Consider the following 11,877-nt stretch of genomic DNA (forward strand, 5'->3'; position numbering starts at 1 on the left):
GGAACAAGCGGTTCCACTGTAGAACCGGGCTGAACCGGATGGGAACCAGTGGTTCCACTCTAGAACCGAGCTGAACCGGTCGGGAATCGGTGGTTCCACTCTAGAACGGGGCTGAACCGGATGGGAACCGACGGTTCTACTCTAGAACCGGGCTGAACCGGATGGGAACCGGCGGTTCCACTCTAGAACCCGGCGGTTCCCGGTTTTCGGTTGGAACCGGCACAGGCACGCTTGTTTTCGAGTTGAACCGGGCGAGTCCGGTTCGACTCGCCGTTGTTTAAAACACTGCTAGTAAGTATATAGAGGGTAAATCAAAAGGCATAAATATGAAAATTTGGGATACTCATCATAAACAATTTAAGTTTTAGTAATTAAATAAATTTAAACCATGAAAAACTCATGATAAAATTACTTGGATATTTATATTCAAACTCTCTCTAAAAAATTTCAAAAAGAGTCATGAGTGAAAAAAGCATTAAAATTTCAAGAAACAAATTATATATTCTAATATTATAATTAAAAAATAAATCCCAAAATACTGGTATGGAAAATAGAATGGACATAATTTTTAGTATAAACTACAAGTTAGTTATAAACCATTTTAAAGAATAAAACTCATATAAAATCATTAAATTTTCCAGACTTTCAAAAATAAATTATAAAGATGAATTCTCCTCTCTTTGGTCAGCGTAAAAAAATTATTTTCAAGTGCTTGAAAATTGTACCAAAAAATTAAAAATCAATTAGATATTTTTAGGATACCAAGGATAGATATATTTAAAAGTTGTACTTTCTCAATGAAATAAAAAAGTTATGCAATAAATAAATTTAGGAAAGGTGAAAGCACAAAAATGATCTTCTTAGATAATTCAGAAATTTTAATTATAAAGAAAATCCATTAACAACAATTCTTAAAAAGTATGAATTTATTGGATATTGAAGATAATGTATTTTATTTTTCCCGATTCTTTCTTTCTTCTTTTTTTTTGGGGGTATTTCGATGAGGTCTTAGGACCCTAGATTTGATCCATTTTGCACTTTTTTTGAGCTCAAATTATTTTCTTGACTTTTGTTAAAAAAAAAACTAATCTTAGAGTTGAATTAAGATGATTTGAAGTCTTTAAGGTCAAACAAATTCCCCTAGCCAGTTGTTTCTGCTGTAGAATGAAAGGTAAACTTTGGTCTAGCTCCATTAGACCATCAACCATTTTCCTTTAATTGTTTACGGCATGCACATATTGATATTATCAATAGTTGGTTTCAATTGAGTATGGCAATTAATTATTTATTTATAGATATAGAGTTTGAGTTTTAATTAAAAGGAGAAGTGGGTGAACATTTTGAAGGTACTGCTTGAATCAATTTGAGGATCCGGCTATTATATTTCCTCTCTCGCGCTTGGTGGGCCTTTTGCTTTTGGGCAAAGTAGGGGTGGCAACGGGTAGGGTAGGGTCGGGTTCGGGTCCGTCGGGACCTAGACCCAATCAGATGCGAAGTTATTGGACCTAAGACCCGGACCGGATAGGACCAACCTAAAAATGAAAAAATATATATTTCAATATGTTTACATATTATGTTAAATATATATAATGTATTGTTTAATATTACAACTTAAAATATATGATTATATTCATTTAAATATTATCTAAATACTATTAAGTATTATTTAAATAATGATTCTATTCAAGTTGGGTCTGGGTTCGGGTCCAACCCAAACCCGATCTGCTGGGTCCAATTTTTGGACACATACCTAGACCTAGATCGGGTCGGGGTCCGGGCACCCCTAGGACAAAGGATGGTTAAGATGCCTATGAGGTGCTCTTATGGAAGCATATTATACACTTCTTCTAAATGCCTAACCAAGGGCCTTCAAGAGGTGAAATTGTCCAATGTGATACTAAAAACTTTGATCAAATTATCCATCAAATCTACAGTGGAGACAATTTTGTAGTGGGCATTTATTTTGAAAAAACTTTAAGCTCTTTCTTTCAAACGTTAGTCTTATATATGAATAAAAATGATTTGGGAATTTGGAGGTCAAGTAATTTTCTTAACACGCTGTTTTGCCACTTGAGATTCTTTCATACTCATTCAATTCCAGAGTCTAAAATGAGATCGGATGTCTCTTAGTATGTTAAAGTAAAAATCTATATTTGACGAGCCAAATATCTGCCAAGCACCTAAAAAACCCCAAAAGCGAATCTTCAAACAAATGAAATAACCCCAAAACATAAAAAAGAAAAAAAAAACAAAGAAATATGAATATTTACTTTTGGTTTGAGGAAGTTATAATTATTATCGACCATTATATGTAATTTTAAGTGGTTGGGATTGTGTTATTAACTAGACACAGAATCCAAATCCAAAATAAAATTTATCAAGCTATGAGACATATTTTATGCTATTGCATTCTTCACCTTCTTATACTAAAATTGAACAGTCTTATAGTATACAATCCCAAACACATATGTGGCTAGTTTTTGTAATTTTTTATTTTAGAAATTCGCATTGGGCCAGGTATTGAAAGAAAAAGAGAACCAAAAAATACGAAAATAAAATAAAGGTATTAAAAATTAAATAAACCAAAAAACAAAGTAAAATAGGTCAAAATACGCCTAGAAAATAATAGAAAAATAGATGTACAAAACATGATTTATAGTTGGGGTATTTTAAAAGATCCAAAAGAAGAAATATAAAAATTAGAGATTTTGGAAAAAATCACCACTATTTACAAAAAAATTCCAAATTCTGTATAAGAAATTTATAAAAATATCCCTTTTTCTTTTGTTGGGAATTTTTAAAATTCTATGCCTCGAGTTATATACAAAATTGAAGAAATTTGGTTGCCCAATGGGCAAGGGCGAGTAACTTGGCCAAGTCCACAAGTCCATGTCTCGTAACACTGGTAATTTTTATCATTTGAAATATTTTTTCGTATTTTTCTTAGGTGCACCAATAAGAGGGGTACATACCCACAAAATTTGAAGTCAATTTGATTATTTCAAATACATTAATGTCTAAACAATTCGAAAAATAAAAAACTCAAACAAAAAAAATCAACAATATAGTTTTAGCACACTTATACATCCTAGGAAATTAAATTATTGTACTAGAATCCAAAAATATTAAAAATGACTAATGACATGAAATATGATAATATTAAAATTTAGAAAAGTAGAAATAAACTTTTTGAAGTGTAAACCTTTGTAAAAAAGATATCATCATGTATTAAAAATTATCCACCGCATGTTTCCTATTCCTATATTTGTAGAAAAATAAAAATATTTTTTAAGCATGTGTTAATCCATTATGAAAAGGAGATGGCATTAAACTAATTTTGAGGGATGAAAATTTTATGAAATCATTTTTCAAACATGGTTTAATATTCCTAATTTTGAGGGATGAAAATTTTGTGAAACCTTTTTTTGCATCCTCAAAATTGAGACGCACCTTCAAATTTTCAAATTTTTATAAAAGATAAGGTGCACTTTCAAATAGTATTGAAAGATATTGTTAAAGTACCAATGTGATGATTTAAAAAATTATTTTCACGATGAGTTAAAAATTTATTTTCATATCTAATTATAATATTTAAAGTTTCGAAAATGGAGTAGATCAAATAGATACATGAACACTTAAAAATTAAAAAATTAAAATTGTTTCACGTGGGCTCGACCGCATTTCTACATATATCGCTCAGAAAGTGTAAAGCATCCATATTAAATAGGGATGCAAGTAGGTATTCCATCTGAAAACAATGGAAACTAACGGTCGAAATGTTTTCTTACTAACCCTTTCTATTTTTCAGTAAGCCTGTACGCTCCAAAAATAACCTCCCCAATTGGGGAACGCATTAGATATTTACCTAAACTGGTGGGTCCTTGAGTATATCCTACATTAGCCCCAAGGTCTCTAACTAGAAAAGTAAATGCTTGAGCTTGAAAAGCGAACACAAAGGCGAAGCAAAGAGCAGGGACACCAATCAGGAGTTTGAGAAAGCTACTCGACTCTTTTATAGAATTCCAACAATTTATTTGGCTCTTCTAGTTGCTTCTTGTATGGGTGGTCGACCCTTATTTCTTTTTTTGTGGGTAAGCGGTTAAACATTTCGAAATAATTGAATTGATAGATCCAAATTCTTTCGTCTTGAAATCTGAATATGAATATTATACTAAAACTAACCTATTTTAAGGACCCTGTTTTTATGCGGCCAAGCCCACATAATTTTTAAGGACATGTAATTTTTAACATGGAGATCATGAATATGAACAAGTAAATAAATTTTAAAAACTCGAAATAATAATTCGAATAAAAAAACATTTGGTTTGTTTTAGATGATAAAACACCTACTTGCATCCATATTTAAGATAGATGCTTTACACTTTCTGGGCCACATATGTAGAAACGCGGTCCAGCCCACAAGACTTAAAATCCATTTTTCTAGTGTCCGGGAGGTAGGAGTGGATTTTTGATGTGCACCCCTATATAAACTTTTTCCCTATCTTAATCCTCGACTTTTGAGGAATCAGTGTGTCGGTATTGGTTTCCGTTGCACTAGGGTTTTGTCTCTCTGTCCTTTTTGTCCTGCGAAAACACGAACCCTAACCCTAGAAAACGCTATCCCTTAGAGCCCCAGAAATGGTGGAATCAGACTACACAAGATGTCCTCCAGCTATCGAACAAAACTTGACTGGCCAAAAATCGACTGAAAATGCTATTTCCGATGACATCAATGGACATTCCGGCGAAGAAAACCAGGAAGTCTTGCCTGAAATAGTGAGCGATTAATTAGTGAACGATTTGGATCCAGTCGAGAAGGTCGATGGAGAGGACACTCGTGTTTTGTCTGAGGTAGATGAAGAAGAAGCCATGACTGGTGGTTTGATTGGGGGCAACAAGTGTTTGGATGTTGAATCAAGGAAGGTCTGTTTCCCATCAAGCTTGGGGGAGACTACTCAAATTCAGAAACAAAATTATTGGAAGGAAAGAAAGTGCTTCTTTTGCAAGAAGAAGAGACATTTGAAGAGAGATTGCCTCAAATATAAGAAGTGGTTGGAAAATAAAGGTACCATCAACAGTCAAAAGACTCAGTAATGGAGAATGTATGCTTGTGATGATAAATGGAGTTGAAGAAGAAATAAAGAAAATAGGAGTAGTTAGGTTAACTCTATATGGTAGTTTTGCAGTAGGCCTAAAAGATACTCTTTATGTGCCAAATGTTGGGCATAATCTTATATTAGTATAAAATTTAAATATTTAAAGTTGTAATCTAATTTTGGCTATAAAATGTTTTCTTATTTCATAGTAAATGTATTGTGGGTTTAGGAATATTATGTGATGGTCTCTATAAATTCAATTTGGATTATGTTTTTTAAATCTCTTTTATCCCTTCATGTGTTAATGTGAAACATGAAATATGAATGAGAATATTTTACGTTGTGGCATAGAAGGCTAGGGCACATACCAAGAGAAAGGTTGTAGGGATTAGTCAAGTAAAGAGCATGGTTTGTAACTCAAATTTATATGTTTCTCTATGTCGAGCTTTGAAGTCTATTGTTTATATATTGAATCTTGTTCCTAGTAACCCTATTTGAAAAATATGGGTTGGTAGGAAGCCTAGTTTAAAACATTTGTATCTATGGATATGCCCTACAAAAGCCAAATTTTATAACTTTTTTGAAAAGAAATTAGATTTATGGTCTATAAGTTGTTACTTTTAGGTATTATGGGTTTGTGGAGAATCTTGTAGATAAATGCATTTACCTCAAGTCCAGTGGGAATAGATTCACTATTTTAGTTCTATATGTAGATGACATTCTACGACTAACAGTGAGATTTATATGTTGCATGAAATAAATATTTTTATCTTTGATATGAAGGACTTAGGTGTAGCTTCATGTGGAATTAGCATTGAAATTCATCAAGACAGATCTCAAGCAATTATGGGACTATCACAAAATGCATATATTGAGAGAGTGCTCAAAAGTTATAATATGCATAATTGTTTTTCAAGTAAGGGTGATAAAGCCAAAAATTAATATATCACAAAAACAACTTATTAAGGAAAAATATTCCTTATGTATTAGTTGTGAGAAGTTTAATGTATACTCAGGACTGCACCTGTCCAAATATAGCTTTTGTGATCAGTATATTGGCTAAATATCAGAATAACCAATTGCTAGAACATTGGAAAGCGGCTAAGACATTAATCACGTATATGTCGAGGACAAGAACATTATGCTCACATAAAGTAAATATGATCATCTTGATGTGATTGGATATTCAGTTACAGATTTTGTTGCTTATCCAGATGACAGGAAGTCGACATCAGGTTATATCTTCATGATGGCTGGTGGAGTTGTTCCATGGTAGGCTCGTTGATTGCGGTAGCAAAATTACAAGCAAGCTTTGTAATTACAGAATTTTATCTCGAGGCTTCGGGTTATAGATTTTATTTCCAGTCCACTGCGATTTTTCTGCGATGATTCCGTTGCAGTTTCTTCTCGTAAAACAACAAGAGCTTGGACTTATCCCAACATATTGAAACTAAATATCTTGTTGTAAGCGAGAAGGTAAGAGTACTTGTAGTGTCCATTGAGCACATCAGTAGAAAATTGATGATCGTTGTTACCTTGACCAAGGGTTTGAGTCTCAAATGGTTTGTAGAGCACGTTGCTCATATGAATTTAACTAACATGTACGATGCACTTGATCAGTGGGAGATATATTACTAGCATATAATATTTAACACTCATTCAGTTTGACTTATGCATATTGGATGTGCATCAAAGTTCCTATTTTATGGAACAAGATATAAAGTTTTGGAGCGTTTTTTTGGTGGGATGTGGATTTTACCATATCATAAAGTTTTTCTCCTCTAAACGTTAAATGTTAGACTATAGAGAGTGTTGGCACCAATACTATAACCATGGAACGGCAATGTGTTATTTATAAAATACATTTAGCCTTCATGATTTGGTATTAGTAGTTTCACTTATCAAAGTTTTTATTTAGATAGAGTATTTTGCATTTACTTAAATAGAGGATTTTTTTAATTATAATTATTGTTAGCCCACTTGGGAGAATGTTAGAAAATATCTCGAATTTATAGTCTAACGATAATTATATAAGGGTAATATTATTCCCAATTTAAGTGAGTCGATTATCCCATCTCCCCCACTCTTTCTTACAGATAACTATATATCATGGGTTGGGATAAAGGAAAAAAATAATAAGGAAAGAATATAAGTGACGGTTCCAGCTCTTACTCACTCTCCATTATGAAGTTTCCCATCAAAATTGAAAGAGAAAAGATGTGAAGGTTGATTTCTCATTTAGATATCAGAACGACAAACTCTTTTATCTCATTATTAGATCATGGAAGATATGTTTACATTTACTATTTTATTCTTGTTTTTCGGCAATCATGAGCAACGATCCAAGAAAGATTTGCATGTTTTTCAGGTTCTTAAATCTGTAAATCTGTAGTTTATTTTTACAAGATGCAGTTATAGTATCAGAAACTCCTATAATGATCTAAAAATCCCTTCACAACTCTCATTATGACATTTAAAGCTTCAAAAACAATGCAGATCAAACAAATCTATAAAAACGTTAAAATATTAAAAATGTACAGTCCAGATCATATGCTACAAAATTTTAGCTTCTATTTTTTTTTTTTCATTTCTATTTATCTCAAGGTCCAGATAATCAATTGGAGGGTCTAACCAAAATTTTCACAAATGCCCAACTCAAGACTTATCCGAGTCACATGTGATAGCGGAGTCTTGGTAATTCCAACCATATTTCATTTTTTCATTAGAAAATTATTTTCCTTGTCTACGATCAAAATCAAGACTCGCCCAAGTTGAACGAGGACTCCAATACCCCTAATTAGGTGGACATCTGTAATAATCCTAAAATTTCAAAAAAAAAAAAAAAAAAAAAGAATAGAAAAGAAATGAAACTTTTAATAAGTGATAGTTCATATAGCATGATGGTCCTTAGGGACCATAACTACTTTCAAAAGCTTTTACCTTAAGCTTTTGCTTGCCTTGCCACGTCCTTTAGTGGACGTGGTTTTCAGGTGTTAAAAGTGGTTTGTTAAAAGTGGTTAATTACGAGACACCTCATACACATGATGGAGTCGTTTTAAAGAAATTAATTAGGACGAAAGGTAAGGCGTCGCTTAACAACTCCTTTCTCGCTCTCCCTCTTACAAACACAGTGAGCTCCTCCCTCTAACCGAATTTTTATCGGAAGCTCCTTCTCAAATATTTTAGGTAAGTGACTTCATTATCTTGAAAAAAATAATCCGTTCTTTTTAAAAATGAAAAGAAATTTATTACTTCAGCTTATTATCATGAATTTTAGACGCAATAAATTTTATGCACAAACGACCTCATTATTTTGAAAAATAATCGTTTTAGTAAAATTGTGATATTTTATCTATGTTAGAAATTTTAAATGCTGTAAATTCTTAGAAATAAATTTATTTATTTTTCTTATCTATTGTTAGAAAATTTTAGATATTGTAAAATTATTAGAAATAAATGTGATATTTATGCTTTTAGTAAAATTGTGAGATTTCTTTCTACTGTTTTTTAATATTTAGACATTGTAAAATTCATGTACAAATGACTGCCTTATTAATTGAAAACTGATATTTTGCATTTGATTATAGCATTGTCTGTTAAATGTTTATTTGCAAATTGAAATCCCATAAATTGTAATAATTCCGTATTCTTGAATTTCTATAAGAGTTTTTCTATCCATATTAGATTGACAATTATGCTAAAATTTCTTTACAAACTGCTACCTTTCTAAAATTGAGCCCAAAATATTTGACTGGTTGTTTTTTAAATGTTATTGAAAGTGACTGTTATTAATGGTTTCAGTAAAATTCATATTAATAATTTCAGTGATAGGTTAAGTACATGATATTGCTGCTTTCGAATGTTAAAGAGATTTAAAAATACTTTAAGTATGCAAGTGGACTCATTATGGTGCATATGTAGTTCTACATTTTTAAAGTTGCAACCTTTTTTTTTATTTTATATATATATATATATATATATATATATATATATAAAGCACGGCTTGGGATGCGCTCTACATTGCGGAGCAAGTTTGGCAAGAGGTTTGGGTATGCAAACGAACATCATGCTTCCTAGTTCGTACAAAGAAGCTTTAGAGAGCCAAACCCGTTTTCTAAAGCTACAAGCTAGCCTGGCTGCCGGACTGTATTTTTTGCTATTTATTTTTTATTTGGCATATTTCTTGTCGGATTATAGAAAAAATAGTAAAAAAAACAGTCTGGCACATAAGTGTGTTGGACCGGTAGTGAGGCACATTTAAAGACAGAGAGATAGGATTGAAAGGGTAGTTTAGTTATTAATTTATTAACTCTTTAAACAATAAATTAGGTTATAGAGGTGATATGAAAAGAATTGGGAGTTGAATGTATATAAAATAGATTTATGGAGGTATCTATAATTTTCCCTAAAAATTAATATATTAATTGGTAGTTGGCCCTTTCCTAGGAGAGCTTTTCTAATAGATCCATATACCCAAAAAAATTTTTTCCCTCCACTCGAACTCGAGATATCGTACGTACCATATATTGGAAATGTTTAAAGAATCGAAATTTTTAGAAGGAAAAAGTTTATAAAAGGATACAACCTTATAATGTAGAACTACGGATGTACTTCAAAAATCCATCCGAAAAGGTAGTTTTAATATTGAAAAAACCGTTTGATTGATCATCTCGACAACGAGATGTATGACCATGAAAAATAAAAAGATTTTAAGTCTTAGAAATAGTACATTTTACAACATATTATCTACACCGTCCATTTTCAAGATTTTCATATGTTTATAGATCTACTTGATTTTAATCATTTTTTAAATTTAAAATTTTATAATTAGATATAAAATAGATTTTGAGATAATCCTAAGAACATTTTACACCAAAATTATATACCATGATAAAATTTGAAGCTGCACCTTACCTCTACAGTTACGGATTTATCTGTATGCCAACTGCACCATTTTTAGAAAGAGATAAGAAACTCGTTTTGAAACTTCTACACAACAATCTTGCAATGAAATGCTCTAAAATCTAAATGTTTTAAAATTAGTAGGACTAAGATAGAGTACATGGAATGCAAATTTAATAATAATATGAGTAAAGATGAAGAAGTAATTAACATTGGTCACCAAGAAAGGTTAAAAAGAGTGTACTTTCGATATTTTGAGTCAATAATCAAGAAAATAAAGAGATTGATAAATACCTGTTAGGAGGTGCGAGTTACTTCAAGTGGAAAGCTAAAAATGGTATGGGTAGGCCCAAAAGGATATGGTTGAAAAAATTGAGGGTACCTGAAAATCTATTACATTGACAATAGATTAGAAGGAAATATGATATTTCCATGTTTGGATTCAAATGGGAATATATTACGCAAAAATCCTGAAACACATTACCCGTGGTGAGAGGTGAAAAATTTGTTACTCGCCTTGACAGGTAATGTTTGAAAAATCTTGCGCCATTCTCCTTTTGTCTGTGCACATCCATTTCTACATCCGTCTATCCCGGGTTATAGCCCTCATCTGAAGCGATCACCTCTCATATAAAACACAAAAATAATAAAAATAATAATTGATACTAAAGTCGTCACCTCTCATATAAAAACAATTAGTAATTAACGAGAAATTACACAACACAAACATAAAAAAAAAATTCATGTAAAATCTCAATTGAAATAAAATACATCTTTAGTCTCCTCCAATACCTCAAAATTTTATAGTGTAATTACCAAACCTTCTAGTTACTAATCAAACTTCTTCCCATTTTTTAACTTATACCATAAAGGTTTTTAATTGGTATCATAAATTTATTGCTTAGTTGAAATTATATAGATAGACATTTGAAAGACTTCTATAATAAATAAATAAAAATAATGTTTATCACAATAAAAAAATGTTATTTCAGTCATATTATTCCAATGACTTATTATGTTGAAACCAAAGTCTAATCATGTTAAAATGCATGTGATTGCATGTTAGTGCCAAATGCATGAAAAATAAGTAGGAAATTGTGTGATGACTTTAGAATGGTACAAGTTATTATTAAAAAATCTTTTTAGAATGGTGATGATGTTATTATTAGAAAATCTTTTTGGAATGATGTGATAATTATTTTAATTCCTCATTTAAGTGAAAAATTGTGACAATAAATGATAGTTTATAGGCGTTGGTAAAAAATTGGTAATGTATTTCCCATATTTCTTTCGGACATAGCCAAACAGTAGCCATGTATTTCCCAGGTTGCATCTAAATACTACTCAAATAGTAACAATCAATTTGCAAGTAATGTATTACGCCAATAATATATTTCACAGACAATATATTTTCAGGTATCCAAACGGCCCCTAAAGGTATGACCCTTAATAGAACAGAATGACGGATCAGGATTCATGTAGCTGGTTCTAATTAATTGGAAAACAGTTCTGATGATGATGGCACACAACAAACCTTACAATATAATATTAACCTATTAATTGTGGTAGATGTACGGGCTCTCTTTGTAAACATCGTTTATTCAATATATTTGAAAAGAAAAAAACAACATTTATTTAATAAATATCACATGATTTTTTATTTTTTTTAAATGAATAATTTAAAATATTTAGTATATTAAAATAAGATGCTTAACTTTATTTAACTAGTTGAACCAAATCAAACTCAATTGGTTAGATCAACCAAAAACATTAATGATTTTGATTGGAAACCTACTTTTTAAGTTAGACTAGACCGATCTATCAACTAATGGTCCAAAACATTTGGATCATGAGACTCACCTAGATGGCCATGAAAGAG

This window comes from Amborella trichopoda, chromosome 11, assembly GCF_054954075.1.
Source record: "Amborella trichopoda isolate Santa Cruz 75 chromosome 11, AtrichopodaSantaCruz75HAP2 v2.0, whole genome shotgun sequence".
NCBI lineage: Eukaryota > Viridiplantae > Streptophyta > Magnoliopsida > Amborellales > Amborellaceae > Amborella > Amborella trichopoda.